Source organism: Mirounga angustirostris, unplaced genomic scaffold, assembly GCF_029215605.1.
Source record: "Mirounga angustirostris isolate CCGP_5_RB_7025 unplaced genomic scaffold, mMirAng1.0.hap1 SCAF_8, whole genome shotgun sequence".
Taxonomy (NCBI): domain Eukaryota; kingdom Metazoa; phylum Chordata; class Mammalia; order Carnivora; family Phocidae; genus Mirounga; species Mirounga angustirostris.
The window spans coordinates 109,142,729-109,169,775 of NW_026991716.1; the positions used below are offsets into that span (position 1 = coordinate 109,142,729).

Genomic DNA, 27,047 nt, shown 5'->3' on the forward strand with positions numbered 1-27,047 from the left:
TACCATCTCTGTGCAGAAAATATTCTTAGCTCTTCTCTACCAGAACATTTTATGGGAAAGAAATCTTAGAGGAAGAATTTCTAGATTCATTTACTTTAGTGGTTAGCAATTGTTTGTGTTTTCTATTTCCACTTGAGTCAATTTGATAAATTATATTTTTCTAGGAATTTGAGCCTCTTATCCAAGTTTCCAAAATTTACTGCCAAAATCTGTTTATAGTATTCTATTACCTGTTTCTCAGCTGTAGTTACTATTTCTCATTTTTTATGTCCATTATTTTGTGTGTGGATGTGCATGCATGTCTGCACTCTTCTTTTTATTTTCCTTGATTGGTTTTCCCAGAGTTTTATTAATTTTACCAGGGAAAAATCTATGGTTTTATTTTTATATTTTATTAATACCTCCTCTTATCTTTATTATTTACTTCCTTCTACTACTTTTTATTTATTACTTTTTCTATTTTAAATTTATTTATTTGAATGCTTAATTTTCAGCTCTCATTCTTTTCTGTTAGACATGAGTCTCTCTCTCTCTCTATATATATATTTGTCTTAAGCACTTCTTTAGCTGAGCCCAGATGTTTTAATTTGTGGTGTTTTTAATGTTCTATTTATTAATAAAATAGTTTCAGATATTTTCTAATTTCCATGAAAATTTATAATTTCTTCTGTCCTTACTCTTATTTAGAAATGTTTTGCTCAATTTCCAAATTTAAGATTTTCTACTCATCACTTTATTATTATTTTCTACCTTAATTACACAATATAATATATATTATAGTAGTAGGTATTATGTGGTATATAAGAAGACATTATATTATATATAATATTCTATATTCTACAGTATATATTATACTTATCCTTTGAAAGTAATTAAAAGTGGACCTGTGGCCTATTTTGTGCTCAACTTTTAAAAATGCATTCATATGTGCTTGGAAAAAAAATATGAAATCTACAGTGGTTGGGTACAGTATTTTAAATATAATTCCAGTGGATCAAGCTTACTAATCATGTTATTCAAATCTTCTGTTTCTTAATGAATTTTTGTCTGCTTTTCCAGTAATTTACTGAAAAAGGTATGTTAAACTATTCAATATGATCATGAACTTATATATTTTCCTAATTCTGAAAAATCCATTTTGGTATTTTAAGGCTATATTATTTAAGCATATGAAGGTATAGAATTGTCATAAGTTCTTCAATTTATAATTAAAACCTTTATCATTATGTGCTAACCTTATTTATTTCTAGTAATGATTTTTACTCCAAATTAAAAAAAAAAATACTAACAAAGCTCCATTAGTTCTGTTTGGTTAGTATATGCTTGATATGTCTTCTTCCTTTATTGTTTATCTATCTTGTTGTATTCCTAGTTCAAAAATGTCACTTGCACACAGAACACAGGTAGATTTTTAAAAGTTGAGATCAACTATCTTGTAATTTATCCTGTTTGATATTCATCAGTTTTCCTGAATTTGTGGATTCATTATGAATTCTAACTAGATGTATGTTGGATCTTCTCATTCTAATGCCATATCTCTTTATCTCCCTATCATATCTTCCATATCTGTTTCTAAACTGTATTTCTGATATTTTCTTCAGATCAATGGGTTATATCTATCTTCTGTTTAACACATGAAAGGTGTTCTTAATTTCAGTTATATTATTTATATTTTTATTTCTTTATTTTTTTTTAAAGATTTTATTTATTTATTTGAGACAGAGAGAATGAGAAAGAGAGCACGTGAGAGTGGGGAGGGTCTGAGGGAGAAGCCGACTCCCTGCCGAGCAGGGAGCCCGATGCGGGACTCGATCCCGGGACTCCAGGATCATGACCTGAGCCGAAGGCAGTCGCTTAACCAACTGAGCCACCCAGGCGCCCTATATTTTTATTTCTAAGTTTCTTAGTCCTAAAAGCATCCTACCACAAGTTGTTCTAACTGACCTCAAGAGGGTCCTGCAGCTCTGGTTTTATAAACTACCAATCTTTGCTTATTGATGACTCATAAAGCTCTCAAGCAGAGATCCCTAACACACAAACTCAAAAGGAGATTGGGAAATGTGGTCTTCTTATTGCTGGATTTTCATGGCACTCATTACTCATAAGTGAATTTTAAATTCACTGGTTCTCAGTAGTCTGGTTTGACTTTTTTTTTTTTTTTCAAAATGAACAAAAATATGTTTTAAATAAAATAAAACAAAAGATTATAGCATGTGATTACTTATGTATGCTATGACTTCATTCACTCTTACACTTAGATATGCTGTGACTCAATTGGTTTTCCTTGCACTTGACTTGCTATTTAATTTATACAGATATTTGTCACTTATTAAGACTTTTAAACTTTAAACTTACTAAGTTTAGCCTTTGGAACTAAGACATAGAACTTCATCTGTTGATTGCCAACAGCTTATATGAGATAAAAAAACTTAACTTCTTCTATTTTAAAAAGAATTTACTTTTTATTCTCATCAAAAAATGTTACTTCTGATTTGTGTATTCAAAAACAGCAAATTTTGAATAAAATAATATAATGAACTTATAAAATTTATAAATATCTTTAGTGTTTTGTATGTCACAGATTACCAAAACAATATTGAAAAAGGAAGAGAACTAAACAGTAACAGAAATCCAGAGGTAAAGAACACATTATCAAAAACCACTGATATTATACAAGAGGAGTAAAAGAAACAGCAGTAGGAGTGATGGAAGTGCTCAATGATGGTGACATATTTCCTTCCTTACATAATAAGAATGGGGTATAAAAAGACAAACAAAAGGCAATAAAAAAATAGAAAAACACCATATTGTGCTTACATCTAAGGAAATTAAATTAGGATTTAACTTATAATCAATTCATTTTATTGCATACAGTTAATCATAAGTTGGAAAGCAATTATTTATAACTTTTTTTTTTTTGTAAATTTTGTTTTATTCACCATGTGTAAAGCTCTGGTTTAGGCCCAGTAGGAGAACTAAATGACATCATGCCATCTAAAAGCTAATGAACTTAGACATATCCAAATATGAATAATATTACAAGGCAATATGTAATTGATAGCAAAGGTGAACTACAGTCAACATATACTGTAGTTCAGAAAGAGGCAAGATCTTGAGGGCGAAAGTGGTGAGGAAATTTTTTATGAAAGAAGATAAACACAAGAAAGAGAAGTAAGATTATAAAGGAGATAAGTAAGATTACAAAGGAGTAGAAAAACTGACAAGAACAGAGGTGAAATTATTTGCTCAAGGACAAATAATAAGTCTCAACTTCAGGAACTGAGAACCTCTATTTGTAACTACACTTGGAACAGTAATCATTAAGATCGAGTTACATAATTCTAGGTAATACTAAGACTTGGTTTCTCTCTGGGAAGAAGGAGTTGCCAGCTCTTTTCCTGAGAATTGAAAGAAGAATGGGTATGGAAACACATTTTGAGTTCAGAATAAAAAGATGAGGCTGTAAGTTCCTTAGGGTAAGTAAAATAGGGAGAGAGTAGAAAAAAAAAATAGGGAGAGAGTAGGCATTTGTTAATGGGTGGTAGGACAGGGGAAGAAAAACAGCAATGGAATTCAGATGAGCAAGAGATGATTTTGTTAAATGGGTCCTTCCTACGAATGCTGGATTTACCAAGGATAGTAAGTAGCAGCAATCATGGTGGGAAGACAACTTGCAAGTGGGATGCTAGAATCCTCAAGGAATATGACAGTGAGTATTAAATCAGAATGTGAAATTTCTGTAAATTTTCATTCCATGCAAATACTTTATTTTTTATATTTAGGGGAAAGTTAGAGGAACATGGAAATATTTTCAATGTTACATTTATTTTTTATTCCTTTAAAAATCTATGGTTACCATGTTAATATTTTTAAAAAGATTATTACATAAAATTTTTCTCATAAAAATATGTGTAAGGAAAGGTTAGGAAGTCAAATTTCTGCTTACAGACTTAATGTGATTACATTTTAATGCTTATCTATTTAATGCAAATAGAAATATAGGCTGATGAAATTTAGTAATTCTACCATCTCTTAGTTTTTGTGATTTTTTATGAGCATTTGGAAAAAATGTGAGAGTAGATGATATCACTATAGCTACTGCTGCTACAACTCTTGCTAATTCTACTAATAGCACTCTTCCAAAAGTATCTTCTGCTGGATTTCTCTACTGAGCCTGTCTGATGTCCAAACATTGTACTCAGCAATTTACATCTCAATTCTATTAAACCTCACAAAAGTCTTCTGAGATAGGTGCCATTACTGTCTTCACTGGCCAGATGAAAAAAGTGAGACTTAGGGAACTTAAATACTTTTGCCAAACTTGTTATTTGTATATTGTTTACTAATGCTTTATCTGATTTATATATTACTTTCTAAGATATGTGTTAACATTTTCTACTCTCATTGTAGATTTAAAAATTTTCCTTGTAATTGTGGCAAATTTAGTTTTATTTGGGGATAATTTTGAAAGTTTATGGGAGCTCTATCATTAATTTGATTGGTTACTTTTGTAAATATGCAATAACTCTATCTCATGATTATTTTTACATTGAAGTCTTTTGTACTTGATATTAATGGAGCTTCACTAGTTAGACTTTTTGTTGTTATGTTACCTTGTGTTAAGGAAAATTAAGCTGGATATTTTTAAAACTTTAACTGCTGAATTTAATCCATTTATATTTATTGTGATTACTGATAGAATTTGATTTATTTCTACATTGTGATACAGTTATGTTTATAAGTGAGATTGCTTTACAATTTCCTTTTTAAATCTCTTCTGTCATTGGCTGGGTTTTATTTTCTTTTGGTATTGTTAAAAAATGTGGTATCACATTAAAAAAAAAAAAAGGAAAGGAAAACCACTTAAAATAAGTTGTTTGGAAAGGTTTCTAAAGACTGCATAGGCATGTGACACAGTTTGGCCAAAGATATATAGAGGGAAGACTGCTGTGGGACTTTTGGTTCTCTAGCACAGTGTCATACCTTTTCCTTTCTCTTTTTCCCTCCTGGAAAGCAGATGTGCTGGCTGTAGCTATAGCAGTTATCTTGTAACCAAAGGAACAACAGAGACATTGTTAGCCTTAGAACAGAATTTAGCAGCTACCTATCTCTTGTTTTCTTGTTATGTGAGAAAAATAATCTGTTTTAAGCCACTGTTGTGGGTTATAAACAGCAAAACACAACTAAATTTATATCTTTTCTCCTACTATCCTAATTTCTATAAAATGGTAATCCCACCTACTTTTCTTCCTCTGTTGATTTTGAAACTGTACATTAACTGTACATTTAGTTTTGGCTCTTCACTTGTTATTCTTAATTTTTAAAAAACTGGTTTAACTATTGGTTACAAAATAATTGATATCTGTATCCTTCTATATATACAATATACTAAATATGCTTTAGTCTCAGTTATCCTCATCATTCTTTTCCATCTCCTGAGTATGTTGTCTTATATTTTAGTTCCGGCTTGTTTTTAACCTACCCATAGTGACTTTTATTGTTGCATTTACAGTTAAATCATGTTTAGATCATGTTTAGATTTGCTGATATTTTTTCAAATTTCTTTTTGTAATCTTCCTTCTGGTTTTACTTCTTACCAAAATTCATTCTATAGTGGTTCTTTCAGTGAGGACTTTGAAATTTAATTAGCTTAGTCTTTGTTTTTCTGATAATATATTTATTTAAGCTTCACATTTGGATGAGTTTAGCTACATAGAATTCTAAGTTAACATTTATATTTCCTTGGCACTTTAAAGATGTTATTGCATTGTCTCTAGCTTCCATTGTGGTTCTCAGCAATCTTCTCTCATCTAATTGTTCCTTGTGTGTCTTTTCTCTCTGGTTGCTTTTATGATATCCACCTTGTCTTTGATTTCCCTTTTTCTGTTTCTGGTCCTGGCAGTGTCAGCAGCAATATTCTATCAATGTCAGCACCTCAGACTTCTGGTTCCTGTAATGAAATCTTCTGTTGAGGCGCTTCAGCAGGTAATCTCTAGTAGTAAGAGTAGCAGGCCACAATAGTAGCATGGATATAGCAGCAACAACCGTGGGGATGTGGCTCCCAGATATTTCAGTGCCCATAAGAGTGTGAGCTGTTGGATTCCTGCAATATGGTTGTGTTAGCTTTTCCAACAGCCACAGAAACAGCAACACTTAGATAACACTACTTTCCCTTTTGCTCTTCTAGCCCTTCTAACACACTGTAAATAATTCTCTATATTATGTACTGCTGCTTGAAATACTTAGAGTTGTTTCTGTTTACCAATTAGATACTAATTAATACAATCTTGATGAGAATATGCCAGATCATATTGATGTGGAAAGATTATACAACCTTGTCCCATTGATATCAATATTAGCCATGTGACTTGTTTCAACCAGTAAAATAGGAGCAGAAATTACATGAGTAATACCCTAGTGGAAGCTTTAAGAGACATTTATGCTTTCACACTATTCTCTTTACCCTGTGCAACAAGACCCACAGTGTCCCAGAGAAGAGATGCCCATTAATTATTAGGATTTTGGAGTGCACACATGAACCTGAGGCACAGTAAACTTATAATGGATATATAACTTGAGTGAAAAAATATACTGTTGTTGTAATAAAATACTAAGATTTTTTGGTAATTTGTTACTGCAGTGTAATTTAGCTTAAGATAGCTGATATAGTTTGGGTTAATTTTTATTATGTATGAGAATCATTTATTTTTTTAATCTGAGGAATTATGTTATTCTTCAATTCTAAAAAATTCTGTCATTAACTCTTTGAATATTGCCTTCTACTCTCAAGTATCTCTAGAACTGCAATTTTAAAAAGTTGACTTTTTAAGAATGTGTTAATTTCTACATATATATGAATTTTTCAATTTTCCTTCTATTGTTGATTTCTAGTTTTATTCCACTGTACTTGGAAAAGAAACTTGGTGTGATTTCAATCTTTTAAAATTTGTTAAGACTTCTTTTGTGACCTATTATGTGATCTATCTTGGAAAATGTCCCATGTGTGCTTGAGAGGAATGTTTACTCTGCTGCTGTTGGGTGGATGTTCTATATATGTCTATGAGGTACATTTGGCCTATTGTGTTGTACAATATTGATTATTGAATTTATGTTATGTACTTTCTATATTCTATATATGGTCTATCCATTTGTAAAAGTGGAGTATTAAAGTCTCCTACTGTTATTGTAATTGCTGTCTATTTCTCCTTTCAGTTCTGTCAATGCTTGCTTTATATCTTAGGTGCTCTGATGTTGGATGCATATGTATTTATAATTGTTATATTTTCTTGATGACTTGATCATTTTATCATTATATAATGTCCTTCCTGAGCTTTTTAAATGGTTTTTTACGTAGTCTATTTTGTCAGTTTTTTACTTAAAGTCTACTTTGTCTGATGTAAGTATAGCCAGCCTTGTTTTCTCTTAGTTACCATTTGCATGGAACATTTCTTTCCATCCCTTTATTTTCATTCTATGTATGTCCTTAAATCTAAAGTGAATCTCTTGTAAACAGAATATGTTGAGTCTTATTCTTTTATTCATTTCAGCCACTCTATGTCTTTTGATTCAAGAATTTAAACTATTTGTGTTTAGAGTAATTATTGATAAGGGAGTACTTACTTAGCCACCTTGTTAATTTTTTCCTGTTTGCCTTTTAGTTCTTTTGTTCCTATTTTCCTCTCTTTCCATCTTTTTGTTTGTTTGTTTCACGATTTTTTGTAGTGATATGCTTTGATTCCTTTACCTTTTTCTTTTGTGTATCTTCTATAGGTATTTTCTTTGCAGTTATCATTAGCTTACATGTTACAATTTTAGCAGTCTATTTGAAGATGATAACAACTTAACTTCAATTGCGTACAAAAATGCTACACTTTTATACCCCCCACACTTTCTGTTATTAATGTCACAACTTACATCTTTTATATTGTGTATTCAATAACAATTTTTTATAGTTATTATTTTGTTTTAAGTTTTATACTAAAATTAAAGTGATTTACATATTATCATTACAGGATTACCGCATTCTTTATATATCTACTTTTATATGTGAGTTTCATACTTTCATTGTCTTTCATGATGCTCGTTAGTGTTCTTTCATTTCAACTCAGAGAACTACCTTTAACATTGCTTGTAAGGCAGATCTAGTGGTGATGAGATCCCTCAGCTTTTGTTTTTCTGGGGAAGTATTTATTTCTCCTTCATTTTTGAGGGACAGCTTTGTTTGGTATAATGTTCTTGGCAGTTTTTTTTGTTTTTCAGCACTTAGAATAGGTTATCCCATTTCCTTTTGTACAGTTTTTGTTTTAAAATCCACTGATAGTCTTATGGGGTTTCCCTTGTATGTGATGAGTTACTTTTCTCTCCCTGCTTTCAAAATTCTCTCTTTACCTGTGACTTTTGACAGTTTCATTATGTGTTCTGTTGTTGATTTATTTGAGTTCACCCTATTTGGAATCTTTTGGGATTCATTAATCTGGATGGAGGATCCTCCTCAGATTTGAACATTTTTCATTTTTCAACTATTATTACTAAATAATCCTTCTGTCCCATTCTTTCTCTTTTCTTCTGGGACTCTCAGAATGAATGCATTGATTTCTTCATGGTTTCTTATACATTCAGGAGGCTTTCTTCACTCTTTTTCTTTCTTTTTGTTCTCTGGGTAATTTCAAATAAATTGTCTTCAGGTTTTCTTCTGCTGCTTCATCTAGCCTACTGTTGAAGTTATTGAACTTTTCAGTCCAATTATTATATTCTTTAGCTCCAGAATGTCTACTTTGCCCTTTTTTATGTTTCCTCTTTATTTGTTGATATTATTATTTTGTTGATATATTATTTCCTAATTTCATTTGTCTGTGTTCTCTTGTATTTTACTGAACTACTTTAAGGCAATTATTTTGGATTCTTTATCAGGCTATTCATAGATTTCCATTTTGTTAAGGTCGATTCTTGGAGGTTTATTTTATTCCTTCGGATGTATCACATTTCCAGATTCTTCATTTTCCTTGTAGCTTTGTGTTGGTGTCTGGACATATGAAGAAACAACCACCTCTGCCTATATTTAAGGGCTGCCTTAACACAGAAAGACCTTCACCACTCAGCCTGGCTAGATTCTGGGAGACTTTCAAGCCTTTTCTATGGATACTCACACTTCACTCCTCTCACTCAATGGGGGAAAATTCTTAATGTTGTGCATCTTCTCCAAATTTCACAGATTCCTGCTGGTGGCAGTAAGCCACTCTTTCCTTTTCTGTATTTTTTGCTGCCTCAGACATCTAGATCTTGCCAATTCTGTCAGGGATCTGTGTGAGGCAAGACATAAACCAGTACCTAGCCAGTTGACTGAAAGGCCTGGGATGTTGGATGCACACTCCACTCTCTTCCCCAAGGGAGAAATTTTGGATCAGATTGATATCTCTTGGTGCTGAGCTGTGCTGGCTTGTGGGAGGAACTGATGCAGTTAAAGTAAAATTCCTTGTCTTACCCATTTCATTTCAGCTATTCTTGATGTTGTGCTCATCTGGGGAACTGAAACTTCTTAACAGAAATCTGTATCCCTCATAAAGATATTTTGGTCCATCTATCATTGTTAAATCAGTATTTCTATGAGGTGTGTGGGCTGGGACATCCAATTCTGCCATCTTGCTGATGTCACCTTTCATATTCTTCTTGGTGATATATTTTTTATCCTTGTGTATTTAGTCTTCAGGCATTTTTTTTTACTTCGGATCAGTAGTTTTTCAAGATAAAGATTGGCTCAAATACCTAGTTTTACTTCATTGCTCCACTTTGTTAGAAATCACTCACAAGTTAAAAACACAACTTTAAGCAGTCCCCAAAATGTTGAACATACAGTTTTATCATTTAAATTACTAACATTTAAGTTCTGGCTAAGCATGTTGTTGGTATTGTAGAACACTAAATATTAATTGTCCTTAAGAGGATGTAATTTTAAGAAATCTTGTAAATATTAGTATTTTTAATTAACTGATTTAAATTAGTGGCTCTCAAACTTGAGTACTCATGGGCCCTGAGAATGTATTTACATTTCTCTGAGGGAACCACAGACCCCAGTTTGAGAAATACTGGGCTTAAATCTTGATTTCCATTAAAAGCTTCGCATTAATATACTTCATAAAATGTTATACAGCTAAAGTGAATTTGCTTCTTTTAACAGCTGAAGACAGCTATTGTTAGGGATAATGGTGCTTTTGTTCAACTTAATGATAATTGTATGCAAATTTTAGAATTTGCCACAAGCTTACTATTTGTGGTAAACTTGTGGGAGTAGTTATATTTCCTTTTTCTTTTCAGGAAAACTGCCAGTATCAGGAATCACTGTCTGCCTCAAAATTGCAGCTGTGGTTGTCTTCTCAGATTACTAGGAAATTATAGCAAAGTTTGTAGCAAACTTGAAAATTATTATACAGCAAAGGCTTGTTACTAAGAAACACAATTAATGAATAAAGACAGAGGAAAAGAAGGAATAAAAATAAGAGAAAGATCAGGAAATTGTTAAATTAACTAACTGGTCTTATCCTAAAAGAAATAAATAATAAAATGTTATAAAAATGCTATCTTTGAAGTTCCTCTCTTGAAACTGGGTTTCTTCCAATCTCTCCTGTTCTTTTTAAAAATTTAATCTTTCTGTAGATGATTGTTTATTCATTCATATGGATAAAGCTTGAAGAAAAGTTTTAAGCAAAATAGAAATAGATACATAATATATAATAAATCACTTAAGAATGAATAAGAATTAATAGCTATTAAAACTGAAATGTGGTCAAAAGTAATGTATAGACTTGTAATAGAAGCTACTACTCTACTTCAATTAAATGAAGTAATGCATAAAAAATAAATATTGATGAATAATATTGAAATTTACAATATTACTTCTCTCAACCTTCTTATTTGAATGTGTATGTGTTCTTATCGAGAGCTAGACTTCATTATGTGAAATTTATTAAAAGTTTGAAAGATAGTCTATCATCTTTCTTTGTATTCTCTTTTACATATGGACAATTAAGCATTCTAGAAAACCCATTCCACTTCATACAAAGATTTTAAATGTGTTGTGAAGATTCTGTGACTTAAGGTACAAAGCACTCTAAAATAATATTTAAAACAGAAGAAAATTATGTTTAATATTCTAAGGTTATTCATCATTAAAATAGTGTTTGTTATATGTTTAGGCATAACAGTTGACTTAATTATTTAAATAAGCTAATTTAGCTTTTAAAATAAGACATTTTTCTCCCTAGTATTATATGCTGAGTCTTCCAATCTTTATCTCCTGACCGTGCTCTCTCAGGATTTGGCTTCGTTAAATTTTAACATCAGTTTTCTTCCCTCTGTCAACACTTTTAAGACAAAAGTTTTCCTCATGGTATCAAACTGACTTATTTTTTTCACAAACCAAATTTTCCTAGATCTGTTGGTCACTTAAAATTATTGAAAAGTCATGGTGGGCTTTTGGGAAGTAAATGGGAATCTAGTTTCTTCCTGGTCAATTGTCAGTTGTGATTGGCATTCATGTTTTCTTAAGATAAATCTTTAGACAATTTGTTTTAGACATAGACAATTCTTAAAAAGATAAAAAATTGGGGTTGGTTATGCACACAAAATAGTCAGGTTTCCAAATGTGTAAAATGCACACAGCTTCTAAAATTCAGCAAGTGATTTTCCAGAAAGGCATGCGAAAATAGTAAATGCTTAAAAAATATGTTAATTTTGCTAATCTCAGATTATTATGGGAGTGCCAAAATAAATTTAAGAAAAAAACTTCTTGGGGGCTCCCCTCTGCTTGCTAGATAGGATGATGCCTGATTTATGAATTGTTTAGTAAAGCTAACTAGATCTTCAAATTTACTCAGTTGGATAAAAAAGGAAGAAAAGAAAAGAAAAGAAAGTTTTGATACCCTAAATTTGGTTGTGTACTGTTCCTTTAAATAATAATTATGTGAACTAATTTATCATATCATTTTATATAGATATACCTTTTAAGCTAAATAATAATAATTTATATTTGCATAACATAAAATGTACCAAATAATTTATATTTGCATAACATAAAATGTACCAAATTATATTTGCATAACATAAAATGTACCAAGCTTTTTTTTTTCTTATCTAAATATATTACTATACTATAGAATAAATAGATAACAGGATTTTTGGAGCCTCCTGTAACTCTGACCCACACTCAAACATCCCACCCCCTAATTTCTTTAAGGTTAGTTTTAAGCTTATGATTCCTTTTGCTAAATTTTTGAATTAAAAACTTTTTAAAAAGTGTGCATAATGAGAATTTTTAATCAATGAGGATTTTAATAAATCTGTAATTATCTTGATAAAAAGTCTAAAAATAACAGTACTGTCATATGATTTGGCATGTCATGATATTGCTTAGTTTGAAAAATTGTGAGTGCATTGTATTAGGAAAAAATATATAGACCTTATCTGAGAAAGACTCTTTCATGTGTACTATAAATGCTGAAAAAACATTATAGAAAAATATTTCACTTGGACTTAAAAGTATTAAATGTTTTGAAAAAATGTCTGTCAGCAAATTTAAGCTATTTTTTCATGGTTGGTGGAATGAACTGCAAGGATATCTTCTATTTTAATATTAAATGTGTAGAAAAGTAGTTTAATAAATTATAGTAAGGACATTCATGATGAGTCACACCATGAGTCCTTGCCTTGCCTCAGTATGTGAATCACATTAATGAACAATTGTTTAATTATAGAAAGGGGTAATATTCATAGTGTTATCTTAGAGGACCTGATATCAAAATTGGATTTGGTCAGAAAACAACTGTGGTGCAATTGAAACTAAGTTAATGGTAAGCCAAAGTGTTCAGCCAGCAAATGTCAGAAATTTGAGCTCCATCATCATAGACGGCACATTATTAGTATATTAGAATGGAAAATGAAACCCCACAATTTATGCTGGCTGATGGTTGATTGATGAAACTGGAAAATTTGTAATGCGGAAATAAAATAGAGGAAAGGGGAGAGGGAGAAGAGAAAGAAAGTATGAAAGAAATTGAGTGTGTGTCTGAGAGAGAGATTCATAGACTTGACACACCTAGTTTTCTTTTATTAAAGTTTCTGTCAGATTTCAGGCATTATGAAAAGAGAACACCATTGGGTTGAACCATATAAAATCACTGATGATTTCCCATTTTTTACCAACAAATATGACATTTTCATATGCTTTAATATAATATAAAGCACTTACTTGGTTTTTTAATGAAGTTTCGATAGTAGACATTTCCTTACTTTTTCTCATATTATTCATGATAGTTATTTTCACCCCTCTCATATTAGCATTCTACAACCCTGCAGAGATTCTAGGGTTCCAGAGTACTGTTGAAAAAGGAATAGAAATGGAACTTCCTGCAGACAAGAACAAAAGAGGAAAAATAATCCCAGCATTCAACAAATGTTTATTGAACTTTTACAAATGAAGCAGAAGAGACACCTTCAGGGAATGTGACCAGAAATGACCACTATGTAAAATGAAATATCTTCAAAATCCCAGGTTTATCTTTAAATATCATGTGATTTTTTTAGTCTACAATATGTCCATTTTTTTCTATTGTTTTTATGCTCTCAGAGTCTTAGAAAAAAATAATTTCCATGAAAGTATATAAGTGTATCATGTGGTTTCTAAAAATCTCTAGATTACCAGTTCGTTATCAACCTGGCCAAATTTGAAAAGCATGGGACAACTTCAGAAAATACAAGAGGAAAAGGGCTTCTGAAGAGCATAGACATTGTGAGTTGGAGTAATTAGAAGGTTGACGGAAGAGATAGAACTTAAGTGTACTTTTAAAGATGAGTGTAATTTAGCTAGAGGTAGAGAGTGGAGTCCAAATAAGAGTGAGAAAAAGTAGGAATCTGCCTGGCATGTGGAAGAAAGCCAGCCAAAGAGATAAAGATGAATGCACACAAGTAAGTGGAAAGATATTACATGTTCTTGGATTAGAAGAGTTAATATGGTGAAAATGTCCATACTACCTAAAGTGATCTACAGATTCAATGCAGTCCTTACCAAAATTCTAATGGTATTTTTCAAAGAAATAGAAAGAAGTATCCTCAATTTGTGTGGAACCACAAGATACCCTAAATAGCCAAAGCAATCTTAAGAAAGGAGAACAAAGCTGGAGACATCACACTTCCCAATCGAACTATATAACAAAGTTAGAATAACTAAAGCTGTAAAGTACTGGCATAAAAATAGGCACATAAATCAATGGAACAGAATAGAGAGCTAAGAAACAAATCCACACATATATAGTCGACTAATGTTTGACAAGGCCCCAGGAACACACAACTGAGAAAGTTTAGTCTCCAAAAAATGATGTTTGGAAAACTGGTTATCCACATGCAAAAGAATTAAGGAATCTTTATCTAATATCACTCAAAAAAATTAACTCAAATTGAATTAAAGACTTAAATGCAAGACCTGAAACTGTAAAATTCCTCAAAGAAAACATAGGGTGTAAACTTGACATTTGTCTTGGCAATGGTTTTTTGATTTTGACACCAAAAGCATGGGAAACAAAGCAAAAATAGACAAGTGGGTCTACATCAAACTTGGAAACACTTCTGCATAGCAATGGAAACAACCAGCAGAGTAAAAAGTAAATCTACAGAATGGGAGAAAATACTTGCAAACTGTATATCTGAAAAGGACTTAGTACCCAAAATATGGAAAGAGCTCATACAACTCAATAGAAAAAAGCAAATAATCCAATTATAAGTGGGCAAATGTCTTCTTTTTTTTTTTTTTAACATATAATGTATTATTTGTTTCAGAGGTACAGGTTTGTGATTCATCAGTCTTACACAATTCACAGCGCTAACCATAGCACATACCCTCCCCAATATCTATCACCCAGCCACACTATCCCTCCCACCCCCCACCACTCCAGCAACCCTCAGTTTGTTTCCTGAGATTAAGAATTCCTCATATCAGTGAGATCATATGATATATGTCTTTCTCTGATTGATTTATTTCACTTAGCATAATACCCTCTAGTTCCATCCACGTCGTTGCAAATGGCAAGATTTTGTGGGGGTTTTTTTTTTGATGGCTGCATAATATTCCATTGTATATATATACCACCTCTTCTTTATCCATTCATCTGTTGATGGACAGTAGGAAGGGAAAAATGAAAGGGGGGAAATCAGAGGGGGAGACGAACCATGAGAGACTATGGACTCTGAGAAACAAACTGAGGGTTCTAGAGGGGCGGGGGGTGGAGGGATGGGTTAGCCTGGTGATGGGTATTAAAGAGGGCACATATTGAATGGAACACTGGGTGTTATACGCAAACAATGAATCATGGAACACTACATCAAAAACTAATGTAATGTATGGTGATTAACATAACATAATAAAATAAAATTTAAATAAATAAATAAATAAATAAATAAATAAATAAATAAATAAACGAAGTGGGCAAATGGCTTGAATAGACATTTTTTACAAAAAAGATGTAGACATGGCCAAGAGGTACATAAGAAGGTGCTCAAGATTGCTAATTAAAACCACAAGAAGATATTACACGAGTTAGACAAAAGATAACAAATGTCAGTGAGGATTTGGAGAAAAGAGAACACTTCTACCCTGTTGGTGGGGATATAAATCGGTATTTGTACCATTATGCCATTATGGAAAAGTACAGTGGTTCCTCAAAAAATTAAAAATAGAACTACCATATGATCCAACAGTCACAATCCTGGGCATATATCTGAAAGAAATTAAATCAGTATTTCCAAGAGCAATATAGGAAATTCTGTCATTTGTGACAATGTGAATGAAACTGGAGGGCATTATGTTTAGTGAAATAAGCCAGACAAAGAAAGACAAATGCTGTATAGTAACATTTAGAAGTGGAATCTAAAATAATTTTTTAAGTTTCATAGAAACAGAGAATAAAATGGTGGTTGCCTAGCTGGAGGAAGGGAGAAATGGGGAAATGTAGGTATGTAAGTCAGCAGATACAACTTTAAGTTGTAAGAATAACTTTTGAGAGGGGGCGTGGGTGGCTCAGTTGGTTAAGCGATTGCCTTCGGCTCAGGTCATGATCCTGGAGTCCTGGGATCGAGTTCCGCGTCGGGCTCCCTGCTCGGCAGGGAGTCTGCTTCTCCCTCTGACCCTCCTCCCTCTCATGCTCTCTGTCTCTCATTCTCTGTCTCTCAAGTAAATAAATGAAATCTTAAAAAAAAAAAAAAGAATAACCTTTGAGGATCTAATGTACAGCATGGTAACTTTAGTTAATAATATGGTATTGTACACTTGGAAGTTTCTAAAAGTAGATCTTAAGTGTTCTCACCACACACACACATACACACAGAAATATGCAGACACACACAGAGCTATGTGAGATGTGATGGATGTTTTAATTATTTTAATCTTGGTAATCATTTCATAATGTACATGTATATCAAATCATCATGTTGTACACTTTAAGTATATACAATTTTATTTGTCAATTACTTCTCAATAAAGTTAAAAAAAAGAAGAGTACAACACACAAAGTGGATTTTTCCTCAAATGTATCTGGCCTACCCATCTTTTAAGGGATTCTGGGTTTACAAACTGGATCAAGTCATGAAACTGGATTAAGGGGATACAACTCTCCATTTTGATGAACTGAAGACAGGCTTTATATTTATTCCTAGAGTTTCAATGATCAATTAACTACTGCCAATGATCCCTGTAGTTGAAATTTTTCTGAGTACTGATCTAGCCATGAAGATTATTATGATAACCAACTCACCTTGTCTCTGATGATTAAAAGACACTTCTAAGTTTTTGCCACTCTTGGATCCCATTACCTCCATTAAAATCTACTTAAATTGTATATGTAACAGTTCATTCTCTGCCTTTATCCAGAGGGTAGTGAGTAAAATGCTTTCAATAATGGCTGTGCTTCTCTCACTCTGGATTTTGCAATTCCTTGATAATAATAAAATCCCTTGGGGTGGGGATGGGAGGATAAAGAATGCATTAAGGAGATTGATGATAAAATACCAGTCAATACATAAATCTATATAACTGTCTTCTTTACCATTATCCAGGACTTGCTTTGATGCCAAAGCTATATTCTTGTGCACATGCATGTGTTTCTATGTAAACTTCTACTAAAAACTGTCTTAAAAAGAAGTGCCTATTCTTATATACATTGTACATTGTTTGAGAATAGGTGCCATCTTTTCATCTCTTTTGGTGGCTGTATTCCAAATTTCAGTGCTATTAAAATAGAAAGAACAAAAATAGGTGAAATTTGAAGTATAACATCATGCTCAAAAACATGGTTTTCATTAGATATATTTTTGTTGTTTATTTTGGAATCTGTGATTCATAGCCTATTATTAAGGAAGGCTACTCTGATTATCAATCATTTGGATTTGTTTAAGTAGAACAGTAACTTTAGCATATTCATTCTTTTTTTTTTTTTACTCTGAAGGAGCCTAGCATATATTTATTTTCCTTTAAGAAAATTAAAATGTGCTGAATCCCCAAGATGTCTTTTACTTTATATATCGTTAGTACTTTACAAGTATTTATATGCCATTTGACTTGAGTGGAATAGCAATATGAATAAATTTGTGATATATGCTATTCTTGATTTCACCCATAATTCTTTGGTTGACTTAGAGCCTAAATTGCCAGTAACTCTAAGATACCTTTCTCATCCCTGCAGTTTTTACTCATGGAGAGTGTAGCATAGAGTACAAATTGGGAATAAAAATTGGAATTGAAAGGAATATAGACACTTGGCACACAAGCAATTACATTGTGGCCTAACCACTAATAATGGCAATAAATAATAGCTGTGGAAGCCCTTTTCAGACCTAGCAGGTAGGAAAAGGGAGAAATGAAATAAGAGAGAAATTGCATCAAGAAAGCAGGAGAAGCAAAAGGAATAGTAGGATGAAAAGGAGGAGAAAGTAGAGGTTTAGTAATGAGGGAAGGATGACAGTAGGTTTCTGAGTCAACTATCCAACCTCTTTCAGATCAGTGGGTCCTTCTGAGGGAGAGCTAGGTTGAGATTTAAGTAATAAAATATATGCCTGACTACAATCTCCTAATAATCTTTGCCATCTCTTCAATCCCCGTGTGCATTTAGCTCCCTCTATTGGATTGGTATTGTTTACACACAAGTGTTATTTGCTCTTTGAAAACACAGCCAAAATTTCCTTCTAATATTTCACATTCAAAAGATGAGGAAAATATTCTCTTCTTAGTGTTTCTACATTTGTATAAATCTTCTAAGCGGTGACCAAGATGAATTGTTTGCACAACTCAAGACTTTTCCTCCAGGTCTTTGTTCTAGTAAAGAAATTTAAGTATTTCCTATCTTTACCACACTGACTCTCTAACACCAAGTATTCAAAATTGCAACCACATTAAGGGAAAAGTTTGGAAATTTTCCTATTACAAGGCAATCACAATAATTTTCAGTAACCACTAGACCTCTTGTGATTTTATGATTTTAATGTAATAACAAAGCTCTCATTCCCAAATGGGTGAAAGGTACACATTTTTCTAATAGCTTAAGTCGTATCTGGAGATAAAACATAAGGACTAGGAACTCCAGAGTTTTGGGAGATTTTGGAGCAGACAAAATAATTATATTTATCTATGAGTGCTTGATAATGTGCAATATATGATGCTGAAGCTGTATGCCTTGTTTATCATTTTGTGAAGTCTCTCAAGAAATTTTTTATTAGTTTACTGATTTTAGAAAAAAAATCCTGAAAAAAATCGACTTGTAATTTTCATTTTTATGATATTTACAAACTTTGCTCACTCTTTGCTTTTCTTAAACGGCACACTTGATTTCTTAAACTGGAGTGTGGATTAGAGAGATTCCAAAGATTGGAATTGACTCAGTCGTAAGATTTCTAGGATGCCCCAAAATTTGAATGTACCTTGGACTGCCTTGTGTTGTCTATAGTGGAATAAATTGATGGATGAACCCTGAAGTTTCCCTCAAGGCCAGTGTTTATCTTATTAGGAATGACACAGGTCTACTATATGTTGACCCTTCCATGACTCTCATAATTCATATCTCTGGGAATTTCCTAGATCTTAGGTGTGCATAGGACTTTATATAAAATTTTGACTCTTATGTAAATTATATATTTTTCCTATGTATCATTTATTTTGCAGCATACTATAGTATATTAAAAATGGAAGATCTTATATTGGAAGGCACTTAATGCCTTTATGTTACTCAGGTATCACGTAGCTATAAGAAAAGAAGACTTTCTCAGGCTACATTTAGTAAATGAGATTTATGGTAGAAAACCAAGGGAACATCATGAAATCCAAACGGAGAGAAGTTGAGCTAGCCAAAAATGATTCTGTAATAATGGACTGTTATGTTGTTCAAGAACCGAAGATGCTAATCTCTTGATTTCTTTCTTTCTGGGACCACATGACTCTTCATCTATGTGGACGTCTATTTCATGCCTCTCTGTTCACAGAGCTAATTTTACTGCATTCATATGGTCCTGTGTAGCTGCCCTAAAATCTTCCCCAAGCCTCTCTAACCTTCCACGCCTGGCACCCATCACTAAGTTAATATGGTTTCTATGTACTGCTTTTACATTCCTAAGAGAAAGAATATGGTTACCTCAGCTTGCGTCATGTACATGTGCAGGCTTAATCAAGGAACTTGGCTTTGAGTCTAGAACAGGGATATTTCAATATCTACTTAGTGGAAAGTTGGTATCAGACTCTCCAAAAGGGGTGTGAAGAAGACATCAATGGCAGATTCAATATTTCTCCTTCCATGTATAAACAATTCTTTTAAAAAAAGAGACAGATGAGGCTAATTCTACCACTGAAAGTTAAATTGAAAATTAAGGCATTGCTTTCAATAATATTCAGTATAAATTCATTTGAGTAGGTGCCAGAAAATATATCAATTTAGTAAAAGAAAACTGCCAAGCTTATTTTCTTTTCCACAGTACTCTGAGATTTCCAAAAAGTGGGAGTTTTGAGAACAGCTTTCTTACCTATAATATAGATAGCCCGGGCACCTGGGTGGCTCAGATGGTTAAGCGTCTGCCTTCGGCTCAGGTCATGATCTCAGGGTCCTGGGATCGAGTCCCGCATCGGGCTCCCTGCTCCTTGGGAGCCTGCTTCTCCCTCTGCCTTTCTCTCTCGCTCTGTCTCTCATGAATGAAAAAAAAAAAATCTTTAATATAGATAGCCCATGAATTAAATTCTACTATCATTTCCACTTCTAGTTAAATAAGAGTATAACAATAGAGAGTTATGCTATAACAATGTGAAAGTTTTGAAATATATTTTGAGTTCTCTTGACACCATTTGTGGAGCTGTAGAAGATTTAAACCATTTTACAGTCTGTATTAAGTTTCAGAACTTGCATACACACAAATATTCATTCAATTTCATAGAGAAAATTTAGAGCCAATAATAACTTTGGTATTTATTAAAAGCAGGTCACCCTTTTAATGGTGAAATGTCTTGTGCTAAAAGCAGGAATAGTTCTCTTTACTAGATTTGTTAAGGAAGGCTCAAAGAATACAGGAATGTTTCTTGGGAGGGATAATTTATAGCACTCAAAATATCCATGAAACCAAATATTGCCATTATGTTTTCTCAAAGGACAGGTATACTGATTAGAGACCACCTTTATATAAATGAACTATCTGTTAATGTTGAAAAGTACAGGAATTATTTTGTGTTGTTACGACCAAGTTCTGTCTTAGGGACAATGCTAAATTATTAAAAATAATGTCCATTAATCACTGGGCATATTAAAATACTTACCTTTTCTACATTTTTTGTCTGCTGATTACTTCTACTAAATTCAATCTCTAACATTCTTCATTGACTAAATAATTGTCCTCATATCTTCCTTTTCAAAACACTCTGTTAAAGGAAGGAGGAAAAGAAGAATGAATTAACAATCGTGGTGTAACTATTAAATAAGCCAAGTGCTTTCCACAAGTAAACATATTTAATCCTTACAACAATGTAGTACAGATATTATTATCTTATCTATAGAAGAAAATTAAGCATCAGAGAGACTAGATAAATTGTCCAAAATCAAATAGCTAGTAAATGTCAGAAACTGAAGTTTTTTTTTTTAACTCCCTATAGCCTATGTCAATAATTTCTCGTTTCTTGTCATGTCAAGTTGAATCTGCTCAGCCTAGCTTCCACAATCATCTGATATCTGGTATCTCCTTGGTTAATCAGCCTTCCTTTTCACTGCTCTCCAGCATGAAGGTTCTTCAGTCATCAATCTGTTTCCACCTCCAGGCCTTTATTTTATTCAATCTAGAGCTAGAAGGCTCAAACCCTCTTTTATATCAATCCAAATCCTAAATACTCCATGACAATCCCTTCCCTTATTATAAATAACATTCCCTGATCTTTTTTGAATTTACTTTATTGTCTGCCTGCTGTTTTTCCATGTCTCTCTTCTCTTTTTGTGGTCTAACAACACCCCTCCAGGCTTACCAGCCTGTCTTCTTTTCCTCTTTGGCATCCACATATTACTCTGTTTCTCACTACCTGATTTGAAAATGGGCTGCTTTTCTTCTAGATCCTTTAGATACTACATAATTAGTAACCATTTGGCCATACTGTTGTGCACAGGGCAGGGTGCAGAAGTGTGTATAAGCTAATAGGATTGATATAGCACCTGCTTTTATGAATGTTTTAATTCTCTGAAGAAACAAAATGTGCAGTTTCTATGTATGTAAAATATACATAAAATCCAACATGAAGGCAGACTTTTATCTAAGTGTGAAAGTATAAAGGAGAACTTTGTTATTTTTCCTGTTACACACACACACACACACACACTATTATGCTCCTTTATATCATAATGGATAGTGGAAAGGAAAGAGGAAGGAAAAGAGAGATCTTACACTTTGCAGAGTACATATCTTTCAATAACTTTCTTTCTTCTCATCACTTCTGGTATGTTATCTATCTTCTTGCTGTATGTGACTGACATTAATTCAAAGTTCTGAAAATGAGATATTTAATTGGGCCACATTAAGTTTAGGAAAAATCTTGCATGATAACTTGAGGGAACTGATGTTTAACTCTCATGTCAGTAATAGTGATTTCTCCAAAAAAGATCAGGGCTGAGGATCTCATGATTCTGCTGCCAAATTTAAGAATCATCAAATGTTTTGTGGTTTCAGGCACCATTTTTTCCCTAGTGAATTACTACTTACATGGGGCAGTGTAATTCATGTTTTCCTATATTTAGCTACATTCCAAAGAATTTCATAAGCATTTCCCTGAGCTCATTTTCCCATCCTCAGTCTGATGGCATGAAGCAAGAGGGGATTTTTGATGAATGTACTAATATTTTGTATCTTGGAATGTAGATTAGGGGTATTTTCATAGAGAGCTGAAAAGGGGGATTGGAAATGGTGGGAATGAAAGTGATTTCTTCTGGGAATCCTCACTGTTGCTGATTATGTTCTTGCACCAAATTTGATTTGTGCACAAGAAGAGGGGCTTCTATACTGACATGCTTCTCCACTTCCATCTTTTATTTTATCCAAACCTACATGCATAAATATCATATCATGTTTTACCTCCCCATTCACAAGAGGCTGCTTTTCTAACTTGCCTACAAGAACTTCGCTGTGAATGACGATAAAGGCCACAAGAAGAAAGACAAAATAGGAGGAATCAGTTGTTATTTTTTTCATAATTAATCCCTTTCCCCCCACAATTAAGGCAGAAAATATTCATTAGTCAATTGACCCCAAAATCATTAAACTTGGGGTTTCTTAACCTCAAAAAAGGAACATGCTGGTTTTCCTTGGTTCTGACCTCCAGCTTCCTGATGGTGTGCATAAGTGTGTGTCACCTCCACAAACAAATTGGGGAAGAGATGGGCAGTGGTGCCCACCATTTTTGGAATAATAAAGGGTCTCAGCTATTGAAAACTGGTGCCACAAAATCTCTGCCTTCCATGAGGAATCCGTAGCTCTTATTGTAGTTATACATATCCCGTTTTTATTTTCTCTTTCTCTCTGTAGGTTTTTGTTATAGTAAAATTGTATATAAGTCAAAATTAGCCCCTACTGCTCCACATTAAAGCATCTCATCTAAATCAGGCTGAAAGCAAAACTAATCAGCTCCATTTAGAAATTTGATTCCAAATACCAATATTTTAGAACATGCAGGTGGGATGCACTTACAGTTTTAATATCATGTAAATGTCAAAAATTTGTAACTGTTCTGTTGTCTTTTCCAGTAGATTTTTTTTGATAGATTCCTAGCCTTATATAGTATTTGTATATTTCTCTTTTTTTCTCCTAAGTAATTACCTTTTAACTGAATTAAAAACTCTATAGGGTGAGGCTATGTCTTATCTTCTTTAAACGTCCCTCCTCTAAATTAATACCCTTTTTTTGTTTATTTTGTTTTGTTTTTACATCAGAGGAAGTCAGTACCTTTTTGTTGTATGCATGAATGAATGAATAAATGATAAACTAATTCTAAATAAGAATGCTCAAGTAATAAGCAATTTTTAAATTTACCCTTTCAAAAAGGTCTGGTTGTAATCTGATACCAATAAATTTCCTCATATATGACTCGTATTTCATGAATAACTAACATACCCAGGTACATAAGATAACATAAGAATATATTAGACTCAGCCCTTGTCTTCCATCAGCTTTCAATCTAGTTGCAAGTTCCTGGGAAATACTTCAATTTTGACACTAAAGAAATCTTATGCCAGAAATTTCTGCCGGTACCAATTAAAAATATTTTCCCTCAAGTTCCCTGAAGCCAAAGTATACAAGGTCTGCAAATTACCTGATTACGGAAACGAGATCTAAAATAAGCATTGCAAAAAAAAAAAAAAAAATTCCAAGATTACCAACAAAAGCATTTTTAAAAATCAAACATCCTTCAATAGTGGTACTGGGAGATATACAAGAAGTCAGAGGGGGAAAAAAATAGCATTCTTCACCGGATTCCCTATATTTCCTTGTCAGAGCTGCTTAACCCTTGCTTTCCAGGCAGCCAATGTGCTTAGACTAGAAAAGCAGAGATGATGTCAAAGATCTTCTCAAAGTCCAAGAAGGTTTTGTTTCTCACTTGAAGGAGCCTCAGTATCTCTAAAGATACACAGATTTTCATTGTCTAATTAAAAAATAATGACTTTGTTCTCAATGTTAACCAGGAAGAAGTGTCTGACAGTGTCGGAAGCCTGGAACTTACTGGATCAATGAGAAGGGACTTCTGGCTTCTCAGTTAGACAAGGATCAGTAGAAGCTGAGCCATGGAAGCCCACCAAAACCACAAAACATTAACACTGCTCCTCTGCTTCCATTCCTGCTACAGAAGCCATTTGAAGCATTTTTTTTATACAGTTCTCAACTTGTGGTAAGAAATTAAGCCCAAAGCATCTTAGTAAACCTTGTGTTTTGATTTACTAAACATTCAAGAATGCACTTTCTTCCTTTCGTAGATTTGTGTCATGATTTTATTTTAAAAATGCATGACTTTGTCTGTACTTACTTGTTCCCAGAAATGGTTCCATGTGTACAATACATTCATAGTCTTTTAGTTTTCTGAGGATCTCAGCACACTAAACGAGGAAGAAAGTAGTGTGAACACCAAACCAAGAAATTGCCGGCATCTGAACAAGCCTTGCTGCTGGGGCCTAGTTAAGATAAATACTCATCCATCTAGTGCCTTCATTTCTGTAATGTCTCACTGTCCAAGTTAATAAATGCTTTCTTGCTAGTTTTTTGGCATCTCTTTGAATGAGGAATGTAAACTGAAAAGGCCTAGGAGACAAAAACTGGCACATAACTCTGTGATGAATAATATCAGGAGACACAGAGACTGGCTCAGTAGTCCCATATACAGTGCCACAATCTCTATCAGAGGACAGATGGATTTGCTGCCTGAGATGGGGCTGTTATAGAATTTCTAGACATATGAAAAAATAAAGAAAAAGAATAAGAACAAATCCAGGTCCAATTTTATGAAAGTAGAAGTTAAGTATAAAACAAGAGATTTATAGAAAGGATATTAAAGACAATTAAAGCTTGATAAACAGAATCATCAACATATATTTAATCTTTAGATATTGGGAAAGGAAAACAATGTAGGTTTTTTGAAGAACACTTAGAAATTCTGGGAGAGACTTCCAGCAAAATTAGACTAAAACTATTATTTAGTTATCTCTGTTTTTGCACTGTATTATAAACTATTACTGTTAAAAAGCCTAAAAAATCCCCTGGAAAATCATGCTCATCTTTCCTAAGTTAAATACCACTAAAAAGAAAACTTTCATCTTGGTGCTGAAGAGTCTGACTAAACTTTAGTTCAGATGTTTTACCCAAAAAAGCCCTCAATTATATATTTTTAAAGTTTTTTTTTTCTTTTCACACATAAGAGAGTTTTTCCCAGGCCATCATGTTCAAATCCTTGATTAGAATATAGAAATCATGTGCCCAGATGATTTGAAATGAGTATTTCTTAATTCAGACCCACCCACTAAATGGGTAGTTTGGTTACTCACTATCTTTTAGGCCTCTAGGACAGCAGTTTTGAAGTATGTTGCAGAAGATGAAGTGGAAAATCAGAGGTAGCTTTCCCTGGGAATGGTTCAGCATTAATTCACTGGAGGGAAGTTGGGGTTGGAAATAGTGGCAATAAAGGATATATTATTTATATTTTGGGGGTTCCACCAAATCAGTAATACAGAGCCCTAATAACTGGAAAGTTTAATTCATGTTCCAAGATGGTTCTTGGGTGGTATATAGAGAGTTTCAAATAAAGTGGACTTGATTTAGGAAAAAAAAAAAGATGGTTCTTGGAACTCCACCCTTTATATCAATCAGAAGAAAGGAGAAAGAGATGAAGGTGGGAACACCCTTTTTCTATAAGGACATTACCTAATAGTTGTTCAGACTTTCTTCTTAGAACCAATTGGCCAGGACTGAGGATCACACTTAGTTGCAAGAAAGGCCGAGAAATGTAACCATTTCTTCAAATAACCATGGGCCCAGTAAAAAAATGAGACTCTAAGGAATAAAGAGAACATGGATATTGGGGGACAAATAGCAGTATGTATCTCAGTAAGAAAAGACTAGAACTGTTTATTTAAATGGAGAACATGCTTGTTTATAATGCTCATCATTATTCTTCAAAAATAAAAATAACTTTTCTAAATTTTGCTGGTCTACTGGAATTATGTTAGCTTTACATTCCCTTGAAGAAGTTCTTCTTAGTCAAAATTTTCTCAATTTTTATGTATCTTTTAGCATTCATGCATAATCTGTTAACATCCTATACATGACAATGAATTGTTTTCTAAATAATGAGATTTCAACTAGCACACACATTTGCTTGCTCAAAATATTTACCTCTGTTGTTAATTATAACATATTCTTAAGTTTTAATTAAATTCTAAATTTAGTCTATTGTTAATTTCCTCCTTTGTTGTTTATTCTTCTTAAGAAGAGTTATAGGAACTACATGAGGACTATGTATTAGTACATGAAAGTTGGGACGGGACCTCCACTTTGGAACACTTATGACAAGGATTTTTGGCTAAACTGAATATGTCAGTTTCTTACAACATTGTTTCCTAGAGGCAAGGAGAACAGGAAAGGTACAATTCATATTTTTTAATTTTAATACTAAACACAATTAAGTTGCCAGTAAGATAGTATTCTCTATAAGTACTCATTTATGTCTGCCATATGAGCTGAACTGGAAGTACATTGGTGAATAAAAGTTATGACAACAGTCTTAAAAAAACACATAATTCCAATACATTGGTGAATGAAAGTCATGATACAGCCTTGCAATCTAGCCTCAGTTTGTCTCCCATAAAACAGGCATTAGATGAGACATATTTACACATTAACAGCCATGTTTATTAACAATCTCAACAAGGGAAAATATAAGACGTTTACCCTTTCCACCATGTTTAAGAAAAACAAGTTTTGGAACCAGGACAATTCAGTGTATGTATAGAGTGAGACTCAAC

General features: G+C 32.9%; 1 long non-coding RNA gene across 1 annotated transcript in view; it reads left to right on the plus strand.

Moving 5' to 3' along the window:
• LOC135365501 (uncharacterized) overlaps positions 1–25,342 on the plus strand; it is a 179,187-nt gene extending 153,845 nt beyond the window's left edge. Inside the window, exon 3 of the long non-coding RNA XR_010413441.1 lies at positions 24,222–25,342. This is a non-coding gene — a long non-coding RNA (uncharacterized LOC135365501). The remainder of the gene's footprint in view (positions 1–24,221) is intronic.
• Positions 25,343–27,047: the final 1,705 nt, after the last annotated feature.